This window comes from Macrobrachium nipponense, chromosome 6 (assembly GCF_015104395.2).
Source record: "Macrobrachium nipponense isolate FS-2020 chromosome 6, ASM1510439v2, whole genome shotgun sequence".
In the NCBI taxonomy this organism is placed as follows: Eukaryota; Metazoa; Arthropoda; class Malacostraca; order Decapoda; family Palaemonidae; genus Macrobrachium; species Macrobrachium nipponense.
Genome location: NC_061108.1, coordinates 15,916,434 through 15,931,983, shown reverse-complemented (window position 1 = coordinate 15,931,983; position 15,550 = coordinate 15,916,434). Strand labels below are relative to the sequence as shown.

General features: G+C 38.6%; 1 protein-coding gene across 1 annotated transcript in view; it reads left to right on the top strand.

The window, feature by feature from the left end:
• Positions 1–2,768: 2,768 nt before the first annotated feature.
• Positions 2,769–15,550, top strand: part of LOC135216319 (sulfide:quinone oxidoreductase, mitochondrial-like) — a 144,815-nt gene continuing 132,033 nt past the window's right edge. The window contains exon 1 of the mRNA XM_064251491.1: positions 2,769–3,077. The gene's annotated coding sequence lies outside the window, so the exon portion shown is untranslated. The remainder of the gene's footprint in view (positions 3,078–15,550) is intronic.

Below are 15,550 nucleotides of genomic sequence, written 5' to 3'. Positions count from 1 at the left end.
TTCAATGCAATGCAGGAATTATTTAAGGTTCTTTCCAGCGTCCCTTAGGCCCCTAGCTGCAACTACTTTCATTTCTTTTACTCTACCTCCGTTCATGTTCTTTTCATTATTTAAGGTTCTTTCCAGCATCCCTTAGGCCCCTAGCTGCAACTTCTTTAATTTCTTTACTGTACCTCCGTTCATATTTTTTTGTTCAATCTTACTGTCCACCCTCTCCTAACAATTAATTCATATTGCAACTGCTTTGAGGTTTTCCTCCTGTAACACTTCTCAAACCTTTTACTGTCAATTTCCGTTTCAGCGCTGAATGTCCTTAGTTGCCCCAGTGCTTGGCATGATGCCAAAAATCTGTATATAAATAAAAATCTTAGGCCCAATATTTGATAGCATCTCTAGTGTACCCGTCGTAGGTGAAAGCAAAAATACAATATCAGCAGAAAACTCAGGCTGGAGAGCAGATATATCAAATTAACAGTAACAGACGAACGAAGTTGTGGTTGGCATGGTATTAGCGTCCCACCTCGGTGGTCGCGGGTTCGATTCCCGGCCACTCCATTAAGGAGTGAGAGATGTGTATTTCTGGTGATATATCACTCTCGACGTGGTTCGGAATTCATGTAAAGCGTTGGTCCCGTTGCTGAATAACCACTGGTTCCATGCAGTGTAAAAGCACATACAAATAAACAGACGAACGAAAAATAGAAAAATCAATATCTGATTCAGTATTAAAAGATAGCATATTCTTGACGGACTGAGAAGATGCTTCACCTAACTTTTTAACATTGTCGCTACTCCATTACCTAAATTCAGTGCGAAGTGCAAAAACAATAGAGTCGTCCGGTCATCATCAATGACCATCTTCCATCCTTCCCGTTAAAGCTAATCATCGGAATGAATCTATAAATAGGATCAGATTTCCAAATGAATTAGAACAGCCCCCCTACTTGACCATCTTCAGGGACAGATTTGTATCAATATCCAAAAGTATCACGAGGCTGTCATAAAAATAACTTTTAAACCTCATGTATTTTTCTCCAGCATTTCATTCGCTTGATAAACTACTGAGGTAATGTCACAAATAAACAGATACCAGGAAGTTGACTTCTCAGTGGAAACCCTTAAAAACTAATATCGACATTAAGTCGTTCATACGTTGTACATTAACAAACACTGAAGTGTCTGAGGACTGGGCAAAGGTTTCATGACCACTCCCAAGTTGCCGACTACTGTGGTAGTATTGTAAGATTACGAGGGGGTACAGAATTATTCTCTCGCAGGACACTACTCCACAGATGTGATACAATCTAAGGCATACTTTGTCGATAGCCGCTAGATGGCTCTGCAATGTGTATAAGCCTGTGTGGCGGATGTTGAATTTTATAGTTGTTTGCTATACAGGCTTCCTCGCCAATGCATTAAAAACAACACAAAAGGGACAAATAAAAAGTATAATGGAAAAATTAAAAAGGGACGTATTCACCCATTCCACAAACTATATATTTAGTCCCAGCGATGAACATATTATCGTGTTGTGCGATATTGAAAGGCCGCCTAGTTTGAAAAAAAAAATTGTCGGATTCGACGTGGATTCTTGTACAGGACTCAAATAAAATAACAGTAATGTTTAAGGAGTAGCGAAGTACTATGCATCAGACTTAATCTTTAGAGGGGTATTTTACAAAAGGACAAATGAAATAATATTACCGTATTTCAAAACTCGATTTAGAGAGACTTAAATGTGAAACTACATGTTTTCGGTATCCCTGAAGGAGGAAGATTCTGGAATCAGCCATATAAACCAAGCAGATAACTTGAACTTGTCGGAAAGGTATTAGAAAGCAGACAAACCATCTCGAATCCTATCATGAAATAGTAGACCGACCGCCATTTAACCCAAGACCAATAAAATATATAACCAGCGCTAAATACCAGCTGGGCTTAGAGATTAGAACTGTAATCCTATCTCCTATCAGGAACTCCATACAAGAAATCTCGTTGAAAACAAATTCTGAAGGAAAACCTTTATAAATACAAACCCTTCTGACCTCTATAGATATTGCCGATATATATATATATATATATATATATATATATATATATATATATATATATTACATATATATATATATATATATATAGTATATATATATATATATATATATATATATATATAGATAGATAGATAGATAGATAGATAGATAGATATTTATTTTCCGAATCTTTTTAAGGAAATTGTTAAACTGCTAGATTAAAGAAAGCAGAAATCACATCATATACCTTGATCTAAAATTCACATTCTTATTTCACATTATATACTTGATCTAAAATTCAAATTCTTATTTCAAACATGTTTCAAAATTTAAAGAATGACCTGACCTTGTTGCCAGCAGACGACACTGGCATTCGTGGTTATTTTTCACAAGTCTATCCAAAAACTGTTTCTTCATTTCTTACGCAAAACGATGATTTATGTGTTAATGACAGACGTCCCGCGGGAAAATTTCGTAAGAGAAATTACCCTATCGAGAATACTTGATAAGCTCTGATTATGGAGGGAAATGATTTTGAAAAGGTTGTGTATCTGACAATTCCTTACTATAAATATATATATATATATATATATATATTATATATATAGATACTATATATCTTGTAATATACGATATCTGGCACCTCACCAAGTCATACTTCCTATATTCCCCGACAGATAGCAGCAGTATTAGGACTGGTTGCCGTGACATCTCACACCCTTGAGAAAAAGCAGACTTTCGCGCCTGCTACAAAAAGAATTCGTGACGCAATACTGATGTTTACATGTGACGTGTTGAGAAGACGATTGTGACGTCAAGGTACGAATGAGACGGTCCTCCTCCTCTCCACCTCCCCTGAGACCGTCTCCTGGTCCGTCACTCAGAGTCCGGCATTCGTTGAGAGTGGAACGAAGAAGCTCAGGGTCACCTCGATACACCTGCGCGACCGTTCGTCCTCCGTCATCTTTATGAAAGCCTAGAAAGGTGGAAAGGGAGGACTACACAACCACTACAGCTGTCTTCATTTTCACCAGCTTAAGTTTAAAGGTGAGGGAGGTGTGCTGTGGTATAATTTTTCTTTTTGTTTATTTTGTCGATATGATTTCTCATGGTCGTGATGCAGAGGTTTGCTCGTCCTATTTGCAGTGTGCATTTTTTGTCTCATGAGACAAGGAGGAAGTTCGGAAATAGTCCGTCATTTATAGATTATTCGTTAATAATGGTTTAATGTTCGTTCCGTGCGTTATTTGTGTATATATGTCGCAGAGAACAAGTTTTTTTCCCTTTCTTTTCTTTCCACGGGTGAAATAAGATGCGGCGTGGATGAACTGTCCATCTCATAGGTGACTAGGGTACATTATAATGCAGAATACTTAAGGACACGAGTGTTTGGTGTTCAGTGGCATTCATTTGTCAAGATATACTTTTTACGCCATTTGTTAGAAATTTACGTCAATGTGGCATGCTGTATCAAAAGAGCATGTCTTACTACTACGTGTTAAATAATTTTGTGCAAGACGGCACCACATTCCATAATGTTTTATCGTAGTTATTGGCCATTGTTTCACTTTACGTTTGCCAAATGCTCCTAGTTTTGCGAATAAGGAAGGATTATAGGTTTTTGCCTAACCATTTTATAGCATTTTATTGGTAACTATTTTTTTTCCTTCGACAGAAAATAAAGCACAGAACCCATGTCTCTTTTCCTTGGTTAAAACCAGATTTCTCTGTATTTAAACCAGTTTGTTCTAAGCCATACACACTTAAGCAGTGGTTCTTAAACTTTTTATTGCCACGCCCCTCTGTGAGTTCCTCACTCTCGTTAAGAGAATAACGAATATCATTGGATTTTTAAACATTTTCCTTAGGACTCTCTCCTCCCCTCGAACCACTGCTCTCGAGATACTGAGTGTACTCCAGCTTTCTTAGGTTTACACTAGGCTACAGGGCATAGGTCTGCCTTCAACACGATCCTTCATAATAGATAAATGAAAGATAAGCTCTGTCTCCCACTGTGTACCTACCTTGGCAGTTTCTGCCACAGCTCATTTACACATTGAGGATTAAGCGGTGATTTTAAAAAGCACGCAACCGGTGTAACTAGCGAACGAGTAGTTGATTTTTAGCACTGAATAAATCAAACCCGAGCATTTGTGAAATGAGACTTATTGGGTATCACAGAAGAAAGTAATTTGTTTACGTTTATCTATGGCCTCGAGTACTCGATAGATCGTGAAGTTAGACTACTTGAGCTACATTCAGGTTTATGGGATATTAAACTTCAATCACGTTTTAATTCTTTTAACTGTGGACGTGAAAGTAATATGTGAGTGGGTCTTGTAAGATTATCTTCTGTAAATGCGAAGCGAACTTCACTACGGATTAACGTTGTTCTGAGACAGATTCTGTTAATTAAAGCTTAGTATCACGAAATTCTTTTGAAGTCCAAGGATTTCTTGTCATTTATAGTCCAGCTCGCGTATGGAGCTTTCGTTAACTATTTTGAATTGTTGTGCGTCGTTGAGTCTGGTTATCCTAAATGTCGTTCTACACAGGGGAAGAGTGTAATTTTATTTATTGTACTTCTCGATTTGTCTAGGCTTATTGTGGTTATAGTTCCCACCCGAGTACAATCTTTAGGCAGTGTGCCATAGCATACGGAGCCCTTACAAGCTAATCCAAATTACAGAGTTCTTAAGCCTATCGAGCCTTTGTAGTAAACAATCATACCGCCTGCTGATATTTATTTATATATAGAAAATCGTCCAACTAAGCAACCTACCTGGCGAACCATAGAATCTTATTGTGTCAATGCAACATTTGATGAACTATCCTAATGACTCTTTCGTAAATGTAAATCCAAAAATAAATAAATCAATCAATAAATAAAATAAAACTAACCAAAATATCTGTATGGTTAAGGTTTTCCCAAAATACCCAATTAAAAAAATATTTTCAAAAACTATATACTTCTGCAGAACTTTTTTTTTTTCTCTCGGTGAGTTCAGTCACTCTTTCGCTCATCGCATCAGTGACTATTTTTTTTCTTTATTTTAAAATGTGAATGGAATCTTTGATACATTATTTATAGTTCGTAGATAAATACTGACGCTGTCTCAGAAACAGACCATAGCAATGCGCTTAGTTTTATATGGATATCATCATCTTTACTGTTATTATTAATGATAAAATGATGTAGCAACTTTTACTTGTGCAACCCTTTATGTCACTGTATGATTCAGAATGATCCGAGTAAGATTCCGAGGCTAAATTGACGGAGTTGAGCAGCAGAAACCGGTATAAGCCGAAATCACCAAAAGGTTCCGTCTACGCGTCCTGCTTTCCGTCAGCGCGCAATCGATTTTAAGGTCACCGGTTTATGGAATTATTTATCAGTAAAAGTAGAGTTTTGTATGTAGGCTCGGGTAAATCGATTTCCTAGAAAGTTGGGCAGTGGGACAACGGAATTAACATGCTGTAATCCAGTAGTCGATAAGATAAGAACTAATAGGAAATAGCTAGATGAATACTTCATCTCGCGAATGCTAAGAGGGTTGGCCTTCCCCTTGGCCTACAGTTTTTTTTTTTTTTTTTTTTTTTTTTTTTTTTTTTTTTGCATGTTTGGTTTTGTAATGAGTTTCACCTCGTGATTGTGAATGGTAGGAGAAAATGAAGTAGTTTCCATTGTCACAACAGATTTGATGTGCATGGAAATTGCTGTGTTCCTGTCGTTAAAATTATGTTGATTTTTCTAGTGTTTTCCAGGAATCAGGTGTAATTAACCATATGGTAATGGAGGTCGTAATTAACCATTATGCTCATGGAGGTTTTGGGGGGTGGGGTAATTGCTATCGCTTATTGTTGAACGAAGTTAATTGATATGTGAATTTTTAATGTAATTCGCTAGAGAATTTGGGAGGCTTTTATCTTTAGTTGTTATAATGATTATTTGGGTTTAACATGCGTGGTGGGGACGTACAGTTGTTGCAAGCTTAGTATTAATAACCGTAGTATTAGGGCATACCAGGAATTCAAATAAAAAATGACATATATAAAGACATATACGTACATCAAATGGAAGGTATTAGCATGCTAATATCTCCACACCAAAACCATGTATACATTACAACAAAGACAATTTATACATCAATTATGAGCAATGCATAGGACTTTTTAATTTTTCTTTATCATGCTGTTATTTATCATATAACATAATTTCAGTCATATCCGAGATCCCATCACCTCTTGGCCCACTAGGAAGATGGTTCGCTTGCAGGTATTGCTGCACTAGGCCTTTGTATGAGAAACAGACGCTCTGACACTTGCCATCGTCTTATTAAGCCCACCGGTTACACGGTGACCACCCGGTTAAAAATGATTAAATATATAAGGTATCATTGTTGTCTCGGTTAGAAATAACGATACCGAGACGCATCAAGTCACATCGAGTGTCCCAACTTCAAGAAAGCATATCATGGTATTTCCGATTTGAATGTCTTCGATCGGCTGACGTAGACATCGTGGCGTTGACTCAGTAAACACAAGATTCAAAGCTGATATTTGTCATACAGATTAGATTTAGTATTAGTTATCAAGGACAGGCGGCTTAAAGGGAGGTAATCCTATAATCATGCTAAGTCCCCCCCCTCTCAACCCCCCCCCCCCCCCTCTCTCTCTCCTCTCTTCTCTCCCTCTCTTCCACAGCAGCTCCTCCTCCCTCTCTCTTCCTACTCTCTCTCTCTCGTCTCTCTCTCTCTCTCTCTCTCTCTCTCTCTCTCTCTCTCTCTCTCTCTCTGTCGTAGTGTGAACGTATTTTTGTATCTATGTACGTACTGCTAGTCCCATGTGATCATCGTGAGAATATGGTGTACCTTATAATTTTTTTTTTTTTGTACATATGTATTGTATCCCATTTTTGCATTATCACTATAAAAACAAATCCGAACGAACGACGATATCAAACAATTAAAAAGCCATTTTTCTAGTTGCTCCCCTCGTCCATTTTATCCAAATGAGATCCATATGTATCCCCTTGATTAGGGATGACTAATTGAAGAAAACAACAGCCCCGGGAGTCATCTAACATCCCAATAACCATTAATACGGTACTACGTCCTTTGTTCTGGTAATCGCACCAGTTCAGATGAAGAACGAACTGACTTTTGGAATTGATTGACCTATTTGTGTGGATTTCGTTCTCAGTGCAGGTGGATCGATGGACTCAAGCTGCCGAATCGTATTCACAGCGTTGGAAGTCGACATTTGTCGAAATCCAGGAATCCTGGTGCTAAGGGAGTTGGCGTACATGTTGCGAGCGGAGTTTTGAATGCGATCTTTAAACCGGTTGCCAACGCTTTCCGGTCTTTGAACTTGAGAACGCAGAGGATGACCGACCGTAAGGTAGATTTGTACTCTCTCTCTCTCTCTCTCTCTCTCGGTTGTGTGCTTTTCAAATGTCAGTTTGCTTACATTTGAAGATGTAAATGTCAGGCATTGGTAATCATGCGTACATTATTATTATACTAATAATTATTATTATTGACTTGACCGAAATTTAACTTTATAACATACTCCATACGTTGTACTTCGCAGGTGTGAATACACCGGATAAATATAGTATATACGGTGTCTCGTCATATCCACAAGGAGAGGGTCTTACGCAAGTCCGCTTGAAGTGGTCCTTCAGATTTTTTTTTCTTTCTCATTAGCCTGGATACGTATTGTTGCAGTCGAGGCCCGAGTTCTCTTTGGTTGTTTGTTTATTGCTCCAAAATAAAACGGCAACGTGTTAATGTAGTTAGTCAGACTTGGGTGCGTTTTTTTGGCGATAACGTTACTAGACTTTTCGGCTTACAGTAGTCCTATTAAGTTTTTAATGTGTTTTAAGAATGAAAATTCTCTCTCTCTCTCTCTCTCTCTCTCTCTCTCTCACTCACTTTTAATGCTGGGACGGCCCTGCCAATTTATGAGCAACATTAGGACTTGCGTGCAACTGCAGCGAGGGTCTCTATCAATGTCATTGTGAACAACTCTTGTGTTGCCTTTTATTGGCGATTACCCTGGTTATTTAATTTGTTAATTAATCCCCGCGTCTAAGAGGGTCGTGTTTCTACTTTGCCTCTTTTACTGCAATTAAACCTTTCTGACCACAGAAGCGAATAATTATTAGGTATACGTTCGTGCAGTGGTTTTTGAATGTAGTTGCAAGTATTGTTTGTGTATAAAGATTCTTGTTTAATGGTGCTTGTTAATTTCATGATTATGTTGTTCCATGTTATGATTTTATATTTTTAAACTCTAATGAATGTATGTGGAGCAAAGTTCATTTAAAGACATAAGTGGTCGCCATTTCGAAAGCTGACTCAATGGTGTGGGTCCTAGAATCGATTTGAATACTTCGGACACCATTTTTGTGTATAATTATGCTTCGATCGTGGAGTATTCGGGAAACTTAGTCGAGTGCATAAAAGCTTCTAAAGGCATTTATTATTCACGCAGTTACTAACGAGCAAATAAACTCATTTCGGTTTCAGTGCCTTACACTGATTACAGCATTAGTAGCCTGCTCATGGTTTGCGCTGTCAGAATGACTTTGCACGACATTCCATGCGTTTAAAACAGTTTCCCAAATTGGCGTAAGAATTTTTTTTCCTTTTTTTTTAAGGGTGCGTCCACACTGCTGTAACATATAAACACACGCCGGCAACTTTTGCCTTCGCCAAACTTCTTAAATATAAATAAGCGATTTACGCTAGTCCATGATTTGTCAAAGATTAGATTGTGCTTAAAGTTGCCGACGTTTATCTATATTAGGTGTTGTAGTTTGGAATGTCGTTCATACGGTGACAGATAATTGCGTTAATTTTTTAAAAATATATGTTTGCAACTGCTCGCTTTTCATTTTGCAATACCCTGATGGTTTCGTTTAGGTTTAGTAGATTGAAAAAAAAATTTATCTGTTCCAGTTGCTTGCTTGCTGATGATTGGGAGATGTGTAACTAACAAAAGGATAATTTAATTAAGAGATTGCAAAATCAAAATTCTGTGGTAAAATACACGCAAGGAGTAAATGGAATCTTATTCAAAAAATGAAATTAAGAGATTGCAAAATTCTCAAGTGAAAAACACGAGAAGTTAACGGAACGTGTCCTATAGGCTGAAGTGATTACTTAGAGTAGCCTCAAGTTGTAATTAGGTAAAAGCTAAAATGCAGATTACATGTTTGCTGACGGAAATAGCTGAAAGGCCAGTGTGCTAGGTGTTGGTAAATGATGCCCACTTTTATATTAACACCTGTGTATGTAAATTTTGCAGACATTCGAATGAGATCTTGTGTTGATTACGCGGCACAAATCAGAGCGTTAGTCAGCAGATCTAGCCATATTGCCTAAATTTAGGTTGCTAAGTTGACAGACATTTTTAGTTTTGTCTAGGGGCAAAGGACGTTGCATTAGTTGACCTAAATGCATATTTAGGAGAGAGAAAGAGAGAGGGGGGGGGGGCGGGGTGTTGGTGGGGGGAGGGCGGGGTCGGAGTAGGAGGGCGGTTTAGAATGGCAGACTTCAAATGTATTAAGGGATCGTAGAACCAGCTATTCCGTGTGGGAGCTAAGTATAGGTCATATGAATGAAAGGAAAATGGAGGAGTTTATTAAGGTTAAAAGTCTGGATATTAAATGCGAATTGAGAGTTATGCGAATGTTGAAAAAGTCGATAGGAGGAAAAGGTAGGCCTAGGTGAAAAGATGGTATTTGTGTTTTTCTGGTGGTATGTCACGTAGAGAGGATAGAGATGAGAGTGGGTAATATAATCTGATTACTACCTGTTGGTGTCTAATAATTGCCGAAGACTGCTGAAAAAATTGTAGTTAAAACAGGTCCATAATATTCAGGCAGCGTTAAGAGTCCGCATATGTTACGAGGCGTACATATGTGACTGCTTGAAGCTGCTTTGAGGCTCTTTGTCGTTGACGCTAGTCTCAACCCCTAATTCGCCTGTTACATGACGTCGTTTTATTTCCCGCGAAAACCTTCAGCATAATGCAACATTATTTTAGCACAAACAGTTAATTGGTTTTATTTAGGCTTAACACATGCTAGGGCAGACGTGCGTATTGAAATAGAAATAAAGTAGGATGTTCCTTTTTCAAGTGATTATAAATGTGAAAGAAGATTGAATTACTGGAGTTTGGTGTAAATCATGAAACGGTAGTCATTTATTATTTATTAAGGAATTGTAAGGTGGAAGCAAAATCAAGCTCACTGATAGGCAAAAGAGGTTTGAACCAGTTTTGATGCAGTAATAAAAAGAACTAATGCAAGTGTCAAATTTCACATGTCTGATTTTTTTGTCCCATTTCTCTCCGAAAAAAAAACACGCTGAAAATTTTTGATATTATATCGTTTTTGCCAGGATTAATCTGACTTAGACCTCGTATTTATAACAAGTTACTTTCAGTAAGTTATCGTTAAATATCTCATTGGCTTTGATATTCTACCTGTTTTGTACTCGACATAAGACCACCTTAATGTAGAACCAAGCTCTGTTGTCCATTAGTTGTTTCTGCAAATATCTGGTATGTTATTGAGTTTGGCATTTTCTCCTTTTTTTCCGTTATCTTATCTCAACACTCATTCACAGTTCCATCGTAAAGTTGTACGCTAGACCAGTTTTCGTGTTGGTGTTTTAGTCAGTAAAGCGTTTTGCCTCTTAATAGCTATCCTTGGCACAAAGATGTAGATTGCCATTACACTCTCTCTCTCTCTCTCTCTCTCTCTCTCTCTCTCTCTCTCTCTCTCTCTCTCTCTCTCTCTCTCTCAATATGCCGAGGACTCGTTTGGAGGCAGAGAAGATGAAAATTTTAATGAATGTAAGTAGTACGGTGATTTGCTACGTTTATATGGGAGTGATTGGAAAAAAAATCTTGATTTTTGTGACTAATGGCATCTCAACTCATGCATTAGTTACTTCATCGTTTGTCAGAGGGTCAATTTACTCCGACAATGGTCAATTGTTTTATTTATGCGTATTCGGGAGAGTGGAACTGGTTATCGTAGCCATTTAACCGTGGTACCAAGGAGACGGATGCACTTGTCCCCTCTGATCTCTGCTATAACCCGAAGGCACTTTTGCATTGGCCTTCGGATGAGAGGGCTAGTGGGCCCTGTAACGGTATTTAAAAAAAAGAAAAAAAAAAAAAGAAAAAAAAAAAAAAAAAAAAAAAGTCTTTCATTGTACTGTACCCTGGTCATAGAATGACAGGTTGGTGTGTTCTGAAATAAGCGTTCCTTCCCCACGACCAACGGCTACCGGGGGGAAATCCCATAGCTACGGGTCGTTCCACCGCCTGCCAGTAGTTCTACTCATTGAGACTAAATGGCGCCAACATTGTGTAAACTACGACCATTTTACTGAGAATTTTCACAAGGAACTTGCGGAGGCAAGGCCACTGTTTATAGAGAGCGTCCTCACCCTGAGCTTTCACAATGTTTGTAAACAAATTATCAACGCCCACTGACGCTTTGTCGCCTCAAAATGCAGAATCATGGAACTTTTATATACCGTATACATACGCATGCACGCTCTCGCACACTATTATATATATATCTATATATATATATATATATAGATATATAATATATATATATATATATATATATATATATATATATATGGCGAGCTGTATTCAGACAGCATGAATATGTGACAGAGGTAACTCCTAACAACACACACTAGAAAACTGAATTGTATTTCAGATATAACTCTAATTCTCTCTTTAGGTGGACTAATATTCGACAGTACATTCAAAACTTATGAACAAGAACAGTGTAGAAGTCGGTTACAAAAGTGATTATGAGGTGCTCATCGTGAAGGAGAAATTTTCCTGCAAGTGGGAGCCTAGAGACTGCGTGTTAACATTGGCCATGAAGATGGCCATTATTATTCAAGATTAAGCCAGTTGTATGTTGACACAGGCTCTTGCTGTTTGAGCAAAGTGTCCGATTTTTTGCTTTGCTAACTCTGATGCTTCCATAATTTCCTTCCGTATATCCCAAAGCTTTTAAACAGATGACTCCCAACAGATGTAGTAATGTTCACAGCCTTGTATATCTGGTTCCTGAGTTGGGGCAGAGAGCTGTTTGTTTTTCAGAAGTAGACCTATTCGCATACGTTTGGATTACCTTGCGTTTGGAGGGATGCTGTATACGCCCGCTGAGTGGGAATTCCAGTAATATTCGGCTAGTTGAACTGGGAGGGATTTTTCTTGCCGATTTTTTTAGACTAATTACGACAAAACCATTTTTTTGAAGTTTAAACAATTATGTGCCACGTTGCCTCTATAGTAGATTTTATTACTTGAGTGATATTAAATTCTGAGGCTAGGATATTCTTACACACACACACACGTAATATACACATACATATATTAGTGTATCACACACACACACACACACACACACACACACATATATATATATATATATATATATATATATATATATATATATATATATATATATATATATATAGTATACTTGCCCTTGGGAATGTAAACTCGCAAGCCACATTGTATATGCATGCAGCATCTTCGCCATCATCATGTTAACCAACTCCCTAAAGTACCACATATTTCACCTCCGTACCTCAAGCATCGTGACATTGACTCCAGGGTTTCGGTATTCTCGTGATGATTTTTTGGTAATGAGGTTTTATAACATATCATACGGTGTGTGTTAATATCTGATATCAGTCGTACCAACAAATGTTGCTTTTCATGAAGATCATACCACTGGTGCTCTTAAAGGCTTCTCCCAAGGTCGCGGAGACTCGGAAAGGTTGGTAGACGTGTTCGCAAGCATTGTCGTAAATATAGTTTGTGAATTTCTTTTCTTATGGATTCTCACTTTTTATCATTGGTAAGCTCTGTCGTTAAGGTATGATTCCTTTTTTTCTGGGAGCAGGAAGTATTTCCGTAAGGTATAATCTGGTTTGTAGCGACATTGTAATGCCTCGACCATAGGAAAAGATTGGTACCGCATCAGAGGAAAAGAGAAAGTAGCAAAAAATGCGCCGAAGTTTCTTTAACCACGGGCCGGTGGTGGCCTGGCTTTTATCGTTGCCATTTATGAAATAAAAACTGCAGATGCTCGAGGACTGCAATTTGGTATGTTCGATGATTGGAGGGTGCATGATCAACATACCAATTTGCAGCCCTCTAGCCTCAGTATTTTTTTAAGGTCTGAGGGCTGACAGGAAGAGTACGGACGGACAGGCATAGCCACTGCTAGCCCAGTCTGCGGATTGCGTGCTTCCTCGCTTGGGGAAAGTGATTCGAAATGGCCGATGGCCGATTCCATTAGCGAAAATCAAACCAACGGCTTTTTTTTTTTTTTTCGTTCTAAAGGTTGAGAGCATTGCAGTTCAAGAATAAATAAGGTCTGACGTTGAGGTGGCTTGTTGAATATTCATAAACCTTTCTCTTTTCTCCGTCAACTCCAAATTCACCATTTTCCTCGATGTATAAGCTAACTTTCCGGAAATGATGCCAGAAACTATATTGTTAAGGAGGGTTCTGTTTATAAATCTAAGAACCTCTTACAGTCCAGCCACACATTTTCTTAATTGATGCCTGCGATACATTATAATGCATGTTGTAATTTATTTAAGTTTTATTTTTATTTATTTTCTATATTCTTTGCACTTAACCATAGTGTCTATTTTACACGCAACTTTATCCTTGCCTCGTACTGACGATTTTTATTCTTGGTAGAAACCGCGTAACCAACATGAATGTTAAATAAGTTTAATGATCAATAACTTCTTCTTTTAGCTAGAATATAGGTACAGCAGTTTGATCATAATTAAAGGATTCTTTAGTTTCCCACGAATAATACAAATAAGTTTTTTGCTGTTAGATGACATCATTAAATTACCGTGGGTTTAGATTAATGGAATCTGTAATCTTTAATAGCTGAAAGCATTTGTTTGAGTAGACGAACGGAACAGAGAGAGAGAGAGAGAGAGAGAGAGAGAGAGAGAGAGAGAGAGAGAGAGAGAGAGAGAGAGAGAGAGAGAGAGAGAGGAATTATACGCCATGTAGACTTGGCCTAATAGGTTTCTCAGAAGTACTGCGGTGTAAGGTAATGGAATGAATTAAGTGTTTTACTTGTGTTCTGATTCTTAATAATAGGCAAACTTGCTTGGGATGATTGATCATAATCGAAACGTAGAATTGCCATGAAAGGTCAGTTGACAAAATCCGAGGCCTCTGTCATTTGGTTGCGGACATTCCTGCAAGGAATCAGACTTGCTGCTTTGGAATTGCTATATTGTTTGGGAATCGATGAGTGTTGCCATGTCGAAAAATTGATTTGACTGATGTTTGGCGTGAGGAGACACGAGTATTGGTGTCCCCTGAAGTTCTACCGTTCCCGCTGGTATCTGCAACGGTGAATGGGAATGTCTCTTTCTAAAGCTGATTCTGCACGTAGGGGGTTAGCGTCGTCAGTGCACCTCATGCGGCGCACTGTAGGCATTACTTAAGCTTCTTCGCAGCGTTCCTTCGGCTCCTAGCTGTAACTACTTTCATTCATTTTACTGTACCTCCGTTCATATTTTCTTTCTTCCATTGACTGTCCACCCTCTCCTAACAATTGTTTCATAGTGCAACTGCTTTCACGCTTTCCTCCCGTTACCTTTCAAACCTATCTACTGCCAGTATCCGTTTCAGCGCTGTTCAACCTCATAGGTCCCAGCGCTTGGCCTTTGGCCTAAATTTCTATATTCAATTCTGAAACTGATTCTGTTTTGTTGTGGGTAATGTCTATCACGAATAAATATCGACCAGGAGTGTTGCTTTTGCTATTCGAATAAGTCTGTTTCATTTTTAGTACTATAGTAGATTCACATCAACCGTGCATGTGATGTCTAGGCCAGTCCCCTTACGACGCTCCTGATTGGCTGTTGATAAGCCAGTCACAGGGCTGGAAACTCAGTCTCCCTCGAGAGTTCACATAGGCAGGATGTATGCTCCATCTCTCTTGAGGGATATGTCTTTCACCAATATCCCCCAGGAAAGGTGGAACGTACGTCCAGTTTATGTGGACTCTCGGGGGAGGGGAGGGGGGAACTGAGAGTTTCCAGCCATGTGATTGGCTTATCAACAGCCAATCAGGAGCGTCGTAAGGGGACTGGCCTAGACATCGCATGCACGGCTGATGTGAATCTACTATAGCCGTAATAAACTAGGCGCGCACACCACTTGTGCAAGTTTGATGAGGACAGAACCGCAGTAACACTTGGAACTGAGCATAAATTATTGATATTCGACACTTGGCTTTCGTGGAACTGCTACCCCTCGTCTTACTGTTATATGCCGTAATGCCTGCCGTAAATTTGTTAAGAAGAGCGGAATAACACCCTTCCACTTGGTTCCTAGGGCAATAAGACAAAACGCATGTCCTATTTATGTCTTTGTATACAGTTAAGGCCTATACAAAGAGGTCAGTCGGACAGAGGATT